Source organism: Mus pahari, chromosome 8 (assembly GCF_900095145.1).
Source record: "Mus pahari chromosome 8, PAHARI_EIJ_v1.1, whole genome shotgun sequence".
Classification (NCBI taxonomy): Eukaryota; Metazoa; Chordata; class Mammalia; order Rodentia; family Muridae; genus Mus; species Mus pahari.
The window spans coordinates 54,287,493-54,291,606 of record NC_034597.1 but is presented as its reverse complement, the minus strand read 5'-3'; the positions used below and the strand labels follow the sequence as shown (position 1 = coordinate 54,291,606).

The following is a 4,114-nucleotide window of genomic DNA, read 5'->3' as shown; positions in this document are numbered from 1 at the left end:
GGATGCAGACTGACCACAGAGGCCAAGCAGATTGAAGCGGGTGCCCTGGGCCTTTGCTCCCTCCAGCAAACACAGGTCTCTTTGCTTTTCCTGGGGTCCCCTGTGGCCACCTGTGTCCTCTGGAGGACTCAGGCAAGTCCTTCCCAGCCAGGCCACAGTTCACCCTGGAAGCTTTGGGCCAGAAAGTGTGCAGCCGGTCCCCAGGCACTGACTGTATTGGTTAGTTGTGAATGGTTCTTTTTTTTTTGGGGGGGGGGGGTTGTGCCTCCTTTTCTTTGCTCAAACAGGCCAAGGGTCAGCCAGCTGCTGTGTGGGTCTGATTTTCATTGATCCCAGGGTCAGTGTCTAGCTGGGTAGAGATGGGTCCTGTAGGTGTATGGAAACAAGCATAAAGCATGCTTCCCGTTCGCTCTGTGCGGGAAGAAGCCTGGGGCTGTGTGGACTTTTGTAGCTTTGTCAAACCTACCTCTCTCTCCTTCTTCTCAAGATAGGGGTGGTGGGTGCTGAACTTTGAATCCTATTACCCGAGGAAAGGGCTGAATCCTAAATAAGGGGAGTCAAGACAGCAGTAGTCTTTTGAGAACAGGACTTGGAATAAGGAAGCCGGAGGCCTTGGAAGAAATACAAACAACTCTCGGGTCCTGCCAGGCTGGTAGCATTGCTGTCCAGACCTCCTCCACCTGCTCAGATGCTGACAACAGACATCCGGGCATTTTTAATACTGGTGCATCTTCTGGCACTGGGTAGGATTTGGTGTCCAAGTGTCTAGATTCCCTTGTACTGGTGCAGGACAAGTTGCCTCTGCAAAGTAGAGATTATATTCCCCTGCAGTCAGTCCCTCTTCCCCCGGAAACTAGCATGGACTTCCAGGATTAAACTCAAAAGCTACCTGGAAACTTACCCTTCCCCTCTACCCTGTACTGTCAGCACATCACTTATTTCCTCCTATTCTCATCCCCTGGTGCTCTCAAAAAAAAATTTTTTTTAAAAATTGAAGCATTAAAAAAATTACTTACACTGATTAAAGGAAAACCTTACTTCAAGGCTTGTATGAATTATGATCACTTGCATTCATCGTCAGCATTGTTGGTATTGCTGTTTAGTAGCTGCAAATGGTTTGTTTCTGCTCTCTTTATTTTGATAAATCAGTCTAGGGCAGATGGCATTTGAAAGCTCCCCTTTGTGAGCTTGTGTTTTACAGGCTCATTGCCACGGTTTCGCTCTTCTAGGAACATGCTCTGAACATGTTTTTTTTTTTTTTTGGATCGCATTTAGTGGGATCTTAAAAACAGTTTTCTGTGATTGGCACGAAAGAAATCCTCATGAGCTGGTCCCCGTTGTGTCTCTCGGGGCCAATCAAATACCCATTTCCAACGGCTTTCTAATGCCTGTTTCTGTTTGCACAGGAAGGGAAGTCACGGTTTGCACCCGTGAAGTCTGGGGAGGTTCAGAGCTGGGAACTGCCCAGAGGAAGGGGTTCGGGGCTACAGCCATCAATCTCCAGTTGTTTAAACATAACGCTAAGTGGAGACTCGAGGCAATTATCCGAATAATGGGGGAGGGGCACTTTCACCTACATTATCCGGATCGAAAGTGCGGCGTGGGGACAAATCCGGGGCTTTTTAGGCCCTGGAGGTTCTCAGCGGTCTTGGGAATTTGAACGGCTTTTCTGTCGGTTGTGCAAAGGAAATTAAGGGAGATTTCTAGAAAGGCTTGACAAGCTATCCTACAAGGAGTGGGGGGCGGGGGGCGGCTGGGGGGCGCCGCGGGACTCCCGGATCTTGGGTGATAAAGGCAGGGGACAGATCTAAGATCAACAAACCTAGCGGCGTCAGGCTTGGGCGGAGGGTAGGAAAGTTCAGAGATGGGCGCCGGGGAGAACCACAATCCAATCCGTCGGTCAAAAGAAAGAGGTGGGGGCGTCGAGCGTGCAGCGGGGAGGGAGTACAGGGCACGGCCAAGAGTCTTCTTGCCTGTAGACCGAGGGCCCCCAAGTGTCTGGCGGCGGGAGGGGGGAAACCCCTCCACCAGTTAGGCTTCTCAGGGGACAGAAAGTGGCACTCTTTAAAGGGGTGGATGCGATGTGGGTAAGAAGATGGGGAATCTCAAATAATACGACCACAGAAAAAGCCTCTGCACTGCCCAGAAAGACAGAACTGTCCCCAAATGAGAGACGTTATAAATGAAGACACTATTATTAGTGTTGTCTAGTTAAATCCTTGATGTGCGTCTCTAGGTAGCTCACAAACTCCTCTTGCATCCTTGATTGGCTTGCTTTCCTCACTCCCCGAATGAGGAGGAGAAAGATGGGAGAAATATGCCCAAAGTCCAGCCGAAAAGCTGAGGCTAGTCGCTGAGTGACTCCTCTTCAGATTAAATCTCTCCTCGAGGCCCCGCCAACCAGGCACGCAGCCCGCGGGCAACGTGGCAGTAAGCGTGAGGATTGCTGCAGCTTGCCCGCGGAGCCTGGGCTTTGCTGGACCTCCCCACACGGAATCTGAGGTGTGGAGGCGAAGCCGGGCGGCCCGGTGGAAGCAAAGTGCCAAAGGCTGAGCAGGGGCCCTTTCTCAAGGCTGGGAATGTCCCCGCAAACGGGGTTCGCTACCACTTTCCCGTGTCCGGCTCATCACTTAGCTCTGGGTAGAAAATCCGACACCAGATTGCTCCTTTCAACCAGTCTGGCCCCTGGTGGCCCAAGTCTCTTTGGGGAGGGGGCGGGGATGGCGAATGGTTGGGTCGTGGCTGAAGAATACTAGCTAGTCCGCTTCCTTGCTCGCAGGGTTGATGAGCTATGAAGCTTGGTCTACGGGCAAGAAAGTTCCAGCCAAGACCACTCTTGGGACCTACCTGGGCCATCGTGCTTTGCGCCTGAAACTCCTCAGCAGAACAAAGCCCATGACGACCTGGGACCGCAAAAAGAGCGGGTATTGTACCTGCTGCTCTCTCTTGCACCTCTCCAGGTGTCCTAAGTGGTACCCAAAAACCCCTCTCCGGGGTGCCTGATATTGCGGGGCTTTTTCCGCTTGGGATTTAATAATAAAGACACGGAGACCTCTGTATAGAATAAACGCTGTTGGCCTGTTTGCTGGGGCAGTCTCTCAGCTAGCTCACCAGACTCAACCCGACTTCCCCCTGCCACCGCGTTTCTCCACGTGGCTCCTGTTCTACCTCCCTGCCCTGCTCCCGAACTCATAGGAAACTTGGTACCCATTTCTTCCTACATTGCTTCCGCCCTAAAAAAAAATATGCCAAACCAAAGTGGCTCGGTGGAAGCCCGCTTCCACAGAAAGGAGAGAGAGAAGCGTAGGTTTAGGGGTGATTTAAGTCAGTGTAGTAGCTTTCCAAGCTTTCCCTTAAATGTGCCCCCAACTTGACTGTTATCAATACCCCTATGGAAAAACCTTCAGTGGAAGGATCTTAGCCACCCCAGGCTCCATGCCGCTATACACGTAATCATTCTCTTTTCTCTGGCCGAGTTTGGTGCAATATTGAGGGAGTCACGGTTTACAAGGAGCTGGTTGATGAGTGGCCAGAGAAACTGGGACTAAGGAAAATTCCTTCCTTCATCTGAGTTCTTGGTTCCGGCCTCCCGCAAATCAGAACTGTCTTTGAAGGTGCGTATTTCTTGAACTTTGGGGAGTCTGGCTTGCCTAGAAGAGCGGAGCGACTTGGCATCCGCGTGCCGACATTCAGGGAAGGACACTCCCGCCATTCGCGAACTCCGACCTTAATGAAATTTCGATCTTAATAAAATTTCTGGCAGAGCGTCACATTGCCGAGCATACTGAAAAGCTAGAGTGGTGGCTGCAAACACACACACACACACACACGCGCGCGCGCGCGCGCGCGCGCGTTACCCTTAAGTAGCTACATCACTGAAGTGCAGTGAAGGTTGAGTGGGCGCTCGAGCTGGTCCCTGGACCCAATGCTGTTGTTTCATTGGATACCGGGAAAGGGTGCTTCTGCCCTCTGCGCACCCTCCCCTCTCCGCCCGTCAGTCTTAGGAGCGTCTTTATTCATTCTGTATAATCTGCTTAGCCTGGTTTTCTCCTTTCTCTCCCCCATTTCTCCTCCTCCTCCTCCCTCTCCCTCTCCCTCTCCCTCTCCCTCTCCC

The 4,114-nt window shown here is 51.9% G+C and overlaps 1 protein-coding gene across 1 annotated transcript in view; it reads left to right on the top strand.

Moving 5' to 3' along the window:
* Positions 1-4,114, top strand: part of Gata4 (GATA binding protein 4) — a 74,508-nt gene that overhangs the window by 506 nt on the left and 69,888 nt on the right. The window lies entirely within an intron of this gene.